A 13,907-nucleotide genomic window follows, 5' to 3' on the forward strand; every position below is an offset into this window, starting at 1 on the left:
CCCACCACCCTCGCTAGTTGACGAAGAGATATTGTGGGTTTGGCCAGAGTGTGTCGCAACTCATGCCTTATCTTTGATAACTTGCGAGAAGGAAGGCTTTGAGGAGCCTCGAGTGAGTCCACCAGAAAACCCAAGAATTGCATCTTCTGAGAAGGGACGAGGTCTGACTTGGCACCGTTGATCACAAACCCCAGGGATTCTAAGAGATTGACCGTCAGTTGTAGCTGGGCTATCAGGCGTTGGGGGCACTGATTCAAGAGGATGTCGTCCAAATAAACAATCATCCTCAAACCCTTCGATCTGAGGCGCTCCACCACCGGTTTCATTAGTTTGGTGAAGCACCACAGAGCGGAGGACCGACAGAAAAGAAGGGACGTAAACTCGAACATCTGCGAATTCCATTGGAATTGGAGAAAACGGGGAAAAATCGGGACCGTGAGATATGCATCCTTGAAGTCCAAGCAGACCATCCAATCCCTAGCCTGGAGGAGATCCCTGAGAAGATGGATACCCTCCATCTTGAAGTGGCGGTAGATTAGCCACCTGTTGAACTCTTTGATGTTGAACTCTTTGATGTTGATTACCGTCCGATAGCCCCCGTTTCTCCACTACAAAGAAATTGCTGAAGAAACCCTGGGTAGGGTGGTTCGTAATAGTCACTGCCCCTTTCCGCAACAGATCGGAGATCATCTTGTCTATCAGGTCTCTCTGCCCTCTTGAAAAAACTATGGGTTTTGGATTGGCAAGTTGGACAGGCTGTTCGATATACTCTTATCTAAAAACCCTGCACCGTCTGTAACACCCATGCATCTGATGTTAAAGAAGCCCGGTTGTGGTAGAAAAACTGTTGTCTTCCCCTTATTACTGTGCGATACCAAAGGGGATGATGGACGGAGCGTTTGAGCAAATCAACCACTCATCCCCAGTCAACTGATTTGGGCTTAATCCATCATCATTCTTTAGCTCACTCCACCGCCCCAGTTCAGACATGGCCATATGCAGATCAGTCTGACCCTGAGTGTTTGATTTGCTCAAACGGTCCGTCCATCATCCCCTTTGGTATCGCTTTGATCGCCTAACTAACCACACATTTACCCTTATGTCAAGCATACAGTTACATACCAAAACCAGTGATATAAAATGAAAAAATAAAAAATTGAACCCCTGTACTCAAGGTGTGAAAGTACTTGTGCACAAGTTTTAATATAAAAAAATATAGAAATGACATCAAGGTATAAAAATACATTAAATATACAATATACACAATGCGGAGTCAATTCAGGGACCTCAATAAGAAAAGATTAAAAACACTCCTAGCAAAATCAATAAATACAAAAGAAAAGCACAACCCACTGGAAAGGAAACTACATGAGACAATAAATGTTGCCTTAAGATAGTCAATTTGAACAGTATTTTGACAGAACCTAGCAGGGTAGGGCCTTCCCTGTCTAAATGGCCACTGTCACACCACAGATTTGACAATCACTGCGTCGACGCGTTTCGGTGGTCGTAGTTGAATAAGGCCACCTTCTTCAGGACTAACAATTTCTTTCCTTATCCACACATTAACTGTTCAACCTATCCAAACATTGGCAATGAAGAAAATGTATAAATATTTGTATTAGAGTAAGTCTCCCCTTTTGTATAGTTTTCACTCTGTTTTTTTTTTTTTTTTTTTTGGAAAACCTTTATTCTTCAAAAACATGGACACAGCTATTCAGCCGACATCCCGGAGGTTCGGCAGCTTTGAGAAAGCAGAACAAAGAAACGTCCACAGCGCATAGAAGGAGAAGCAGAAAAGGTTCTATTTTAAATAAACACAAACTCACACAAAACCCCAGCAAGGCGAAGGACACTGAATACCACTGGTGATTGCCCCTCAGGGGAGAGCAGACCCCCCTCGTCTAACAGTCACAATACTGTGTTCAGAGGAAAAAGGGGGAAAAGCAGAGGCCCAAAAAGTCAACTAACAATCAGATACATCTACAAAAGCTGGAAAGAATGTTAAGGAGAGAGCTGTTCATCGGGGGGATCCAAATCAGGGGCAAGAGATATGCCCCCCCTATACTGGTTCCACCGCCCCCAAATGGCGTGCCACTTCCGGGGGCGCCCTCTAGCACAATATACTGTCTTTTCCCTTAGCATACTCCAGTCCATGTTTTCTTTCCACGCAGTCAATGTGGGGGGACCCGCAGAGCCCCACAGGCGCGCGATGTCTCGCTTAGCCACCATATTACCCAGAGTCACCCACTGGGTCTGTTCCTCATCGTGATCGGTAGGCCCCCAAACATTCAGGAGACAGCATCGCGCCTCCGGCTGCATAACAATGCCCGTCACCTCCCCCATCACAGTATGGACTCTCCTCCAGAATTCCATGATAACGCCACATTCCCAAATGATATGCATAGAGGTACCCACCATACCGCAGCCCCTCCTACATAAACCCTCCACAGAAAATCCCATATGAACCAGCCTTGGCCCCGTAACATAGGTTCTGTGGAGTATTTTGAGCTGCACTAGCCTCAGACGTGATGGGATCGCGACCTCCTTAGGAGAGGAGACCGCAGACTGCCAATCCTCGTCATCCAGTTCGAGTCCGTCCCTAGTCCACTGGTCCCTCAGCCCCAATAGCAGGTCCGCCCGAACATTTATCAATTTCTTATATATGAGAGAAATCGTACTCTCCGGCATATGGCAGTCGAGGATCCGATCCTCCAATGGAGAGGACTCAGGCACCTTCTCACCGTCTACGAGGACTGACCGCAGGGCATGACGCACTTGAACATAGTGGAAGAACTCGGATTTCCCCAACTCATACTCCTGCTGCAGCTCTTCAAAGGACTTCACCCTCCCCTTAATCAGCAAATCTCCAACCCTGGAGATTCCAATCAAGTCCCATTTATCAAAACCTTTCGTATGCCAGAGCCTCCCCAATTTTTCAGATTCAAACAACGGGGTAGCTAGGGTGAGCCTATCCTTCCAGCCCAGCGAGTCAGTCGCCAACCTCCACACGCGCACCGCCACCCCAGTGGGCCCCGTGAGGGACGAATCCAGCGCCCGGGAGTACAACGCTCTATGATAATTACCGCCGCGCAGCAACCATCGGTCCATGGCATAGCCGGGGCTTAGAGCCGGACCATAGAAACCATGATTAATCGCGCTCAACTGGGTGGCCCAATAATAGCGTCGAATGTCCGGAAGCGCAATACCCCCGTCGTACCACGGAAGCGTCAACTTAGCAATCGCTATGCGCGGCCGTCCATCCCACAACAACGATCGTTGGAGGCTTTCAACCTCCCGGAAGTAACTGGCCGGTACCCAATCAAGGGTATTCTGCAAGTCATAGAGGAACCGGGGGAGAGACATCATTTTAAACAAGGTGGCGCGCCCAACGAGGGAGAGCGGCAGCTTCCGCCAGCCCACAACATCCCGCCGCAAACGCGCCAGTGGGGGGAGCAGGTTTCTCTCATACCGCAGGGTGGAGTCAGTGGAGATAAAAATCCCCAGGTAAACAAAGCCCTGCTGGGCGATCCGGATCGAACACGTTCGCGGGACAGGCGGAACCTCGCCGCTCAGAACATACAAAGACGATTTACTCCAATTGATGACGAGACCCGAGTTCCTGCCAAAGGACGTCAGAATGTCACAAACCACTATAAGCGAGTTCTTGGGCGAGGCGAGATATAACAGGATGTCGTCGGCATAGAGCGATATACGGTCCTCGTGCTCGGGCGACCACCTAAGTCCACGTATATCCGGATGGCAGCGTATCCACGCCGCCAGCGGCTCGAGGGCAAGGGCGAACAACAAAGGCGACAGGGGGCACCCCTGCCGAGTTCCCCTCCCAAGCTGGAACGGAGTCGACGCCCGCCCGTTTACCACAACACTCGCAAGGGGGCCCTCATAAAGCAACCTCACCCAGCTCAAAAAACCAGGGCCAAAGCCGAACTTGGCAAGCACAGCCCACAGATATGCCCATTCCACCGTATCAAAAGCCATCGTGGCATCAAGAGATGCCACAATAGCTGGTTCTCGGAGCGTGCCCGCCCTGGCAATCACTCCATGGAGGCGCCGAAGGTTCAACGCAGTGTTACGGTGCGGGATAAAGCCGGATTGATCCGGATGGATCAAGTCTCCGAGCACCCTGACCAAGCGGCCTGCCAGAATTTTAGCCAGAATTTTCGGCTCAGCATTAAGGAGTGATATTGGCCGATAGGAGGAACACTTATCTCGGGGTTTACCCTCCTTGTGTATTACAACAATCGTCGCCAGTCTCTGGTCCAACGGAAGGGACCCGCCCCCCCGCGCCTCCACAAACATGGCGCGCAGGTGAGGGGCAACCCTATCCGGGAACAGCTTATACAAGTCAATCGGCAAACCATTAGGGCCTGAGGCCTTACCCGAGTTCAGCGCACGGATGGCACCCGCCACCTCATCGACCGTTATGTCTCAATCGAGGTCATCTCTATCTACGTCAGAAAGGCAGGGCAGAGCGATGTCCCGCAGGATGTCAAGCGAGTCCTCGGTCGGCCTATCCGAAACTGAGGCATAAACCATACGGAAATAATCCGAAAAACACTGTACTATCCCCTCAGGGTCAACAACCACCTCTCCCCCCCTCTCTCGTCAGCTCCGGCACCACTCTATTAACCCGTTCTTTTTTTGTCCAGCCAAGCTAGGAGCTTCCTGGCCTTATCACCAACATCATACAAGCGGCCCTGCTGTTCCCTACTGAGGGTCTTGGCGGCATTCGTCACCAGGTCCTTATATTCGGCTTGCTTCAAGCTCAGCTCATGCAGTGAGGCCTCTGTAACCTCCCCCTCCAGGGCCACCTCTAACGCCGCGATCTCCTCCTCAACCTGCATAACCTCGCCATCTCTCCGCCGTTTCACTAGTTTTTAACTTCCTCAATAAAATTGCATTCACATTAATAAACAGTAACTAAACATTAAAGTGAGACATTTATATTATCCTAATATAGAAACTATTTTCTTCCCCCATTGTATACAATATTGGTTCAAATTTCTTGAGAGAGTTTAAAGAAAACATATAGAAAGAACTTAATATATTCATACTCTATACATTCTGAGCAATCATCCGTCATCCCTATTTAGAAGAAATTTAATCTACACTCACCGATGCCTTTGCATTCAATTTGGTATGGCTCCCATGTATGTGTGGAGAAGAATTTCGATTTTGTTCTATGTCCCTAAAAGATATTAAAAAGATATTTAAAAATCCTGGCATCAGACCCCCAGATTGTTATTTGATTTCAATGGAGTCTTGTAGCATATTGAGAAAAATAAAACCAATACCTTTAATATGTATTTATGTCGTCTATGAACCAACACCTGTTTCTTCAGTGGTTCAAACTCTGGTCGAACACCTCCCTATTCAAAAAGGGCATAGATTAAAAAATCTCTAATTAGTTTCATTGACACAATTTTAACATTTAAAATCTCACCTCAAATTAATTTAAATTGTATGCGAATACTCATTCTTTGTGTTAGCAAAAGCTGGAACACGTCTGTTAGTCTAGAGGAAAATAATATATATAGAATGGAGACCTATATACACCAGATTGCTTTATCAATAAAGTGGTTTGCATTTTGTCATTATAGTGATGGTCACAGTTTCCTGTATCTCACCTTAAAATATTCTAGGTTGCTCAAACTTTAAAAGACGACGATGTACCGAAATACATCTTGGTGGGCTGTAAAATTACAAATGACAACAAGTCTATTTGTGTCTATCCAAAGCGTTTTATATATTGTTACTACCTTATTGTCCTAACCCTGATAAATTTATTATATTAGCGCCCCTAATTTAAATATAAAAAAGCTTAAGCGTGTCCTATTCATCCTTACATATTGTGCATTCATAGTTGATTTAATCACGATGTATATATGTACACTCGTGTATTTACAAAAGGGCCGGTAGTGCGTTTTTTTTTATATCTCACCCGCATGTTCTACCTCATATTTCGGGGAGAAAAACTCTTCCGACCCCCCCCCCCCCCCCCCACCCCTTATGATTTATTTTATTGAGGGTATAGATTATTAGACCCGTGAGGGCAAAGGATACATTGCGTTCAGTTTTGAAGCCTCTATCCTCACTGAACCGTCTTCTATCCTTTATAGCTTCTTGTAACCCCACAGATCATTTACATATTTTATTAAGGATATAGGAAATTAGACCCGTAAAAGGAAGGGATACGTGACACCCAATGTAAAAGCCAACTGCCCTCATACAGCGTTCTCCTCAGCTATGTAGCTCTCGATACCCCGCGTATTCCGTCACTTCCTCTTCGTTAAAAAATGGTTATCGTGACTCTAAAAAACCAGGGCGTTTATAAGGCTTGTCGCATTTAATTGGAAAAGCGCTTTGTGATGACGCCAGTGTGCAACACCCACTATATGAGTATGTATTGCCTAATTTAAGGAAGAACTCCCGCCATGTTGCATATTGTTATTCGTGTAAGCGAAAGACCAAATACCTTGCCATAATTACAATGAGGTCTCTAAGTGGCCCATTAGTTGTCTTTCACTCTATTTTTACAGAATGACAGCTGTGAATCAAAATATGGCAGACGCCCGAGGAAAAATATTTTGGTATTTCACACTATTTCGTATATACAGAAAAGTTTCCCTTATTGATTCAAAAAAGGTTCTTTATGTATATAAAACATTTTTTCAAATCATTTATTGTATTTACATCCAACAATTTTCAGATGTGCTCCTTCTGGGTGGTACCATCTTAAATTAGTTTTCTAAATCATATGTCATGTGTGCTACTTCCAAGTAGCACACATGACATCTTGAAATGGTTTTCATCAATTTATATTTTATCTCCATTACGTTATTAACAGGCAGAGAGCCAAATACATCTAACCGGTCATGTTGAACTAATGTCTTAAATTATAAAAACAACCCATTTATAAACTACCCTCATTCGCTGGTAGTTATATACGGTCTCATCTTTACTTAAAACATGTTCTCTAGTTCCAACCAACGTAAAAAGGGACAACGTTCTATTACTATCCTGCGACTCCAAATCACTTGTATTGAAGTTTCATCTATGGCGTAGTTTTACTTTTGTCCTTAACCTCTAGCAAACTAATTACACAGACCCCCCCAGGATATAGCGGCATGGATTAGCAAATTTAGCGGCACAAATATGGAAATTTAGCGGCACAAATATGGGAATTTAGCGGCAATTTAGCGGCGTTTTATTTGGCAGTTTATCCTACAACAAACACAGATCTCTTTGTTTTTTGAGTTATTTAACACCATGAAGCTATGTATATTTGGTTTATTTACAATGTAGAGACTTTGTTTGTCTTCAAGACTACAAATAGGACATAAACCTGTTACTGAATAAATGCCCAGGGTACCTGTATGCTTGTCGTGTTAATCTTGCAGTTCTTCTGAGCAGTCCAAATGCAGCCCAATATTGTGCTGCTGATTATAATGCAGGAACAATAATGCCCGGATGGATTGCTCTGAGAGGGACCGTCGTCTGGCTGACAAAATAATTTTGTAGATGCTGTTGCTCCTTTCAGCATCTGCAGAACTGGTCACACAGTCCTTGTACACAGCTGCAGGCTGTGAAAGGACTGGAATGCGGTCAGCCATCCCACACCAAAAAAGGTCAGTGTCAATCACCCCAGAAACAGATGCCTGTACTGCTTCTGGGCCTACATGTTCAAAGTAGAGGCAAAGCTCCTGATCGGGGACTTCGCTGAAACCAGGGATGGCAGAATATGCACTCTTGTCCTTAGGCAGGATGCAGAGTCGTGCAGGATTGAAAAGGCGCACTTGCTTCAAGAACCCAATGCCCGGTTGGGCCTCCCCCATGTATTTGCCCGCCTTTTCCAGAGAATTTTCAAAAGCTTCATTGAGCTGGGCTGTTATCTTTTTTTTCTGTGTCAGAGTTAATTTAGCCCCTGCAGTCGTCTGCAGAAATGGTTGTAGTGACTCCAAAGTGAGGACTGAATTGTTTGTTAGGTCTATGTGAAGGTCCTCCAAATAATCATACACCTTCATTGTCACTGGTGTCTGACTCTGGAATAAGTCCATCAAATGCAAAATGTTTTGGCATTTTTCGGCCACAATGTCCAATTGCACTTTTATGCAGTTTCTTTCGTCGCTGTTCAAAATCCTTTGCAGATTTTCAAGGGAATCTGGGGGGGACTTGCTGAGTTGCATCTCAGACTCAACAAACCCAGCATAAGCCTCAAAATGCTTGCAATGGTACTGGACAGCAGCAAACCAAGAATTCCACCGGGTACTGCAAGGATCAAGCGCCATCCGTGGTTTCATCCCATGGTTCTCAGCAAGATGGTGCAGGTACCTTCTCTTTCTGCTCCCGGCCATGTAAAAGATGCGCGAGAAGTACAGGAGGAAAGCATTTAGCTCCACAAAAGGCTTCCTAAATGACTCTCCAATAAGGTTCATTATGTGTGCCAAGCAGGTGATATGTATGGAGTTTGTGTACAGATTTCTCAAAACAGTGTTGTATGCCTTGAGCATGTATGCCGCATTGTCAGTGTTAAAGGAAATAACGTCCTGAAAGGCTATGTTGTACTCTGTGAGCCCCTTCACAACTGCTTGCGCTACAGTCCCATGGTTGCACTGTGAGAGGAACACTGTGTCTGCTAGGTGGGTGTGGATCTTACGGCCACCCTGCGCAGAGACCACTGCAAATAACACATTCAATACACACCGCCCTTCAACATCAGGTGTTTCATCAAATATAACACTGATCTTCTGATCTTGCAAGTGTTCTTTCAGCTCGTTCTTGGCTACTATATATCTCTCTGGGAGATACCGCTCTTGAAGCTGATGACTTCCAGGTATTGCTCCACCATTTCGCACTCGCTCATGGAGAAACTTGCGCAGCACAGGGTGGTCGGTTTTGCTCAGCGGAATGTTCAGCGCTGTGCAGACATTGACCCACTCACCTATAATTTCCTGGTTTGAGGCACCGGCAGCTGTACTCTTTGTGAAAAGTGCGTTGACAGTCATCTGACGGGCACGTTTAGGCGAAGAGTGAGGGTCTGGATCATCTGAACAGCGCTTCAAGTGTTTTTGGGACTTCACATGCATATCAACAGTGTGTTTCCGGATGTGATCTACCGCCACATTGCACACACTGCAAAACAGCACACCACCATCTGCATGCATCACAGCGCTGTACTCTTTGGCCCGATCTGCTGCAGTTATATGGGTGGGTAGATGTGATCGGTGCTTCACAGTCTTCAAAGGCTGCATAAACTTCTCCATCGGGCTTTTGTTGTGGTGGCTTCCTGGCCGCTTGGAATGCAAAAGATCTCTGGCTTGTGGCACACTCGCGTTACTCACCTACAAATATATTTGTTGTTACTAGATGTGTTCCAAAGGGGAAAAGGACATTGCAGTTGTTGGGTGGAAAGTTAAGCAAGCATAGGGTAAACGTGGTTAGAAATGCATGGGACTCTGAAGCAAAGTTGCATACATGGCGCGTTAACATACAGGTAGGCAGAGGTCCTTCGAAGGGAAATGGCACACTTGTGTGGTCCCGCTCGGCAACTTTTAGTCTGTGGAGGGCAGTGGGGGTGCGAGGTAAACATAAAAAACATAAGCATCACTGTTGGGCAAAAATGGGAAGAGGGGGAAGGAGCCACCTGCAAAGAAAGTGAAACCTAACCGCGCGAAACAAATTTGTACAAGTTTAGTTGCAGGAGCATCTCCCCGGAAGTATACAGAAACCAAAACGTAGTCTTACCAGTTCTGTGCAGCAGGAAGCAGATGTTAGTTGCCAGACTGCCCAATGACTCTTGAACCAGCAGCTCCTTGCCTCCGGGACTCTACAAAAGAAGAAAAGGGAGTTACAGCTGGATTTGCTAGCCCTTCCCATGGCACACCCCCCACTACGCTGCTCTGAAAACCACAGCACCCCCTTGTGCCCCTGGGCCCGCATAACCAGCTGGCCTCAAAAGAATGGCACCTGGACCTGCCGCACACCTTGTGCGCGGCGGGCCCCCAACGACAAAAATGCCCATTTCTCCCCCCCCCCCCCCAGCCCTCCTTAGGTGGGTCAGGCGCGCTCGCTATTCTCGCTGGCCGCAATAAAATACAACAATTGTTTTACGCCACACCACTTTCAAATGTCACCAGCCGCCACCGACCGTGACCACTGGCGACTTTTTACTGACATCTATATACATAACTGCATAAGCACATAAATATATAAACATGGTTTATTATGAATATAGGAAAGAGAAAAACTAGTCATCATTTGAAATGTTCTAAAAAGAGGTCGCATCTCATCTCACCTGCGGCTGCTTCTGTCCGTCTTTGTTCTCACACGACCTCACTCGCTCCTCGCTGTCTCCTGCACCTGCGTCAGAGAGGGCAAAAACACTCCCAGGTCATAAAAACACAAGCCAAGTGAAACTTCATCATGGAAGTCATAAGTCAGCGTAGGGTGCAAGAGGGCCATTAGTCTTATTATACTGTATTAATTAAAACCATTGCGTACATTGAAATGTATAAAACCTAAGCAAGTTTTTAAAGACTTTCAAAACAAGCTCACAGCGCTTTCCCAAACCTATTTTAGAACTGTGAAATTATTTCAGCAGCAGTCCAGATCTGTTACATGAACATGTGAGAGAAATGCTGGAGAGATTCTACTAATAAAAAGTGGGGGATGTGGTGGGATTCAGTATTCCTCATCAACCCGGAAGTACATTGCTAGTTGTAAACATGGCCAAAGAGGGTTTACTCTGAATTTAAGTTTTGAAAAGGCGCAGCCCGTTTAGGGCAGCTTCTCTTTCCTGATAATTTTTTCTCCTTGAAATTGAAATTGCATGTATACAGCGCTTACTGCCCCATACCAGGCATTTAAGTGCTTTGCGGCAAGTACCAAGCTACTCCAGATCCAAAATGTAGCGGTTAGTCCATTCATTGCTTATATTGGGATTCGTTTTATGCTCTCAAAGAAACCATTCCATGCATCTCTTCCAGTTTCTTAACAAATGGTGTATACAAATTAATAGATATTGTTAGGTAGCAGGAATATGGTTTTAAAGAAAAAAGAGAATAAAGCAGACAGGCAGGCATTCAACAGAGTAGTCTATATACACAGGAGGCATGTAGAAGGGAAGGAGAGAGCCATTCAAAATAAATTAAATAGGAGAAAGTTGAAAATTTAAGTCAAGGTTACATTTTCGTGCAGCGTTTTAGGAAGTTAGTGAATAGTTATTTTGCGATAGCCTACGATCTGTGGATGCGTAAACCTGTAGAAAGAGACAACGAACCATCTGCTGAAGGGCCCAATTCCATTGTTAAATTATGCTCTAAAAGAATGCGGGGCTACCAGCATGCATGATAATCTCCGTCTTGTAATGAAATGGCGATTTTCCAAATAAAGTGCCATGAGAATCTGAATTCTATTCAAGACACCGAGGCTAACATTATCCTACCTGCCCTCCCTGTGTGGGCATAAGGGATAAAAATGAAAAAAAGAGATATATAAGTGGAATTATATATTATAAAATCATAAAATGTGTAAGATTATTTCACTAGCACCCTTTAACAGTGACCAAGTCACCATAACCACACTCTCTCAGATGCATTGAATTAGTTATATAGCGCCACTCATACCAGTGTAGGGTGTCCGAGCACTTTACATCACACAGAGACAATCAATCATACGTGTGTAAATCAGTGTATAGGAAATGTTACATAAGCCAAAGGACTAAAAGTGTAGGAGTCACATGTCATCCATACTCGTAGGCAGTATAGTTTAAGAGTGCTTGGTGCGGAGAAGCACAAACGCAGAGTCGAAAAAGAAACAGCATAGTTGGGAGTTTTCTTTAATAAAAAGAATCGATTTCTACCCAAAGAAACCCTTTTTGCAACATTAATCTATGCTCTAATGTTTGCTTTGCAGTGTGTATGCAGCTCTTTGATGAAAGTTAATACCTCGTTGTTCTATATTAGGACTTTAAGTTATCAATTGCAAAGAACAAAAGGACATCTCTTTTAAAAGCAGAAAACCTGCTGATCTATTTACATTATATGCACTCTGTAATCTACATGGTACACGTTTCTGCAGCAGGCATATTAACACTCTGCACTACCTTCACATAAGTCAAAACATTAACTATACAAAACTTTAATCTCTCTCCACGAAGAACATTAATCACAAGAGTTAACTTTACATTTTTGTGAGGCCTGGTAATTGCCGGAGAAAAGGAACCCGGCAGCATGTGCTTTAAAAACATAATAAACTTGCAAGTACGGTGCCCCCAGGAAGCCAGCACCCGGTGCGGTAGCAACGCTCGCACCGCCCTAGAGCCGGCCCTGGGTGCCAGATTAAAACAGGGTTTGATTGGTTGTGGTTTAAGACGGGGCAGGGTAAAGTGACATTTAGGGCTAGGCCAAGAGGATATAGGGCCTCTTCAGCGAAAGGTGGGTAGCGAGCCAGACCTGTTGGTAGGCCTTAGGTTTTTGTAAATGGCTATAAGAAATGGGCATGGCTTAGGGCCTTTTGTGGTGATGCTGATTAAAAGTGGGGGGTTTACATGCTGGTCAGGTAGCCTTAATGGGTCAGGTGCATGTTTATATACACACAGATATTTTAAAGATATTTGTAAAGTTAAAATAAGTGGATCAATCAATGTTCTAATAATGTATACTTTGCGGTGTGTATGCAGTTCTGGGATGAAAGGTAATAGCTCGCTGTTCTATATTAGGACTTTAAGTTATAAATTGCAAGTAACAAAAGGATGTCTCTTTTGAAAGCAGTAACCTGCTGATCTGTTTACATCCTACGCATTCTGTAATCTACTTGGTACACGTTCTTTGCAGCAGGCACATTAACCCTCTGCACTAACTTCACCCAAGTCAAACCCTGAACTACACAAAATGCTGATCTCTAGACTATCCAGGAAGATAATTAATCACAGGAGTTATCTTGACATTTATGTGAGGCCTGGCCATTGCCCGCGGAAAGAAACGCTGCGGCAGGTGCTTCAAAAGCTTAATAAACTTTCATTGACGGAGCCCCAGGAAGCCAGCACCCTAAAGCCGGCCCTGAATCAGAGTGCAACGTATAACTATATACAATCTATAGCCCTTCTGCTGCGGCGGCCAGCACGGGTCGATCCTTCACTTTTCTACCGCTGCTGAAAAGAACTCAGGCGATATGGATTCCCACTATTGCCTGTGGAAGCAAATGTTAAGGGCGAGAGACGCCTCCCAGCTCACAGCAGCTTACCTGGGCCTCTGGGCCTCCCGAGACGACGACGACGACGACCCGACGATCCACCACCAGCCAGACAACGATACAATGACGATCAAGACCAGCAGCGCCGCTCCAGACCAGGTGAGTCGCGTCGTCATCGAGTCGTCAGCACTGCCTGCTGTGAGGACCCCCCCCTTAACCCCCTTCTATTGGTCTATTGGACCCGTGGCAAGAGCCACTGGCCCAATAGAACAATAGAAGAGGAAGAGAGGCGCGTGATCTGCTGTCTGCTGCTGGATGGGGGTGGGATGCCGCCAGGATGCCAGGATTTCGCGGGCACTTTTGTAAAAATCGCGATTTTTTTTTTTTTGCAAATCGCGAAATCCTGGGAGGTCTGAATTTACAGACAATATTATTTAGAGTGGGTTCATGATATCAGCCTCAACCAATCTTCTCTAGTGTTAAGACCTTTGTTAATGGTATCAAGGATTGAGATGTACCATTGCTCCCTGTTTTTTCTCTTGACTTCTACGTTTCCTCCTCTTATGTTAGTAGTAATTTTTTCAATCACAAGCCATTTGAACTCTGTGTGTTTGTGCTTAGCTGAGTTGTAGTGTTCCACTAAGGGTGCATTATCTTTATTGGTCTTTAGGGCTGAGCGATGTTCCAATAAGCGA

At 45.2% G+C, this 13,907-nt stretch overlaps 1 protein-coding gene and 1 long non-coding RNA gene across 5 annotated transcripts in view; one reads left to right on the top strand and one right to left on the bottom strand.

Annotated features, from left to right (window-relative positions):
- The window catches only part of ATG3 (autophagy related 3), a 272,476-nt gene that overhangs the window by 144,884 nt on the left and 113,685 nt on the right, over positions 1-13,907 (top strand). The gene's annotated exons all lie outside the window — the stretch shown is intronic.
- Positions 9,204-10,382, bottom strand: LOC146805698 (uncharacterized). The gene is made up of 3 exons (XR_014967494.1): positions 10,316-10,382; positions 9,766-9,847; positions 9,204-9,362 (listed from the first exon to the last, which is right to left on the bottom strand). It is a non-coding gene; the product is annotated as an uncharacterized LOC146805698 (long non-coding RNA).

This window comes from Triturus cristatus, chromosome 8 (genome assembly GCF_964204655.1).
Source record: "Triturus cristatus chromosome 8, aTriCri1.1, whole genome shotgun sequence".
Classification (NCBI taxonomy): domain Eukaryota; kingdom Metazoa; phylum Chordata; class Amphibia; order Caudata; family Salamandridae; genus Triturus; species Triturus cristatus.